A 247-nucleotide genomic window follows, 5' to 3' on the forward strand; every position below is an offset into this window, starting at 1 on the left:
CAGCTCTAGCCACTGAAAAGAAATAAGTGGAGAAATCAGGCCAATTACAAAGATGGTCAGTCTGTCAAGTTGCCTGAGCTCATTACTATTCATGAGCACGCCCAGTTGCGCTGGATAAAGGATGCTGATAGCCAGGTTCTCATTGGCTAGCTGTTAGCCGATCAGTGTGAAGCAGCATAGCCCATTGAATATTAATGCAAATTGTCACAAATAAAGCTGTGTCTTCCTGCAGGCTTTCTATACCACG

General features: G+C 44.5%; 1 protein-coding gene across 2 annotated transcripts in view; it reads left to right on the top strand.

Annotated features, from left to right (window-relative positions):
- Nucleotides 1–247, top strand: part of vps50 (VPS50 subunit of EARP/GARPII complex) — a 114,019-nt gene that overhangs the window by 81,103 nt on the left and 32,669 nt on the right. The window lies entirely within an intron of this gene.

Source organism: Etheostoma spectabile, chromosome 14 (genome assembly GCF_008692095.1).
Source record: "Etheostoma spectabile isolate EspeVRDwgs_2016 chromosome 14, UIUC_Espe_1.0, whole genome shotgun sequence".
Classification (NCBI taxonomy): domain Eukaryota; kingdom Metazoa; phylum Chordata; class Actinopteri; order Perciformes; family Percidae; genus Etheostoma; species Etheostoma spectabile.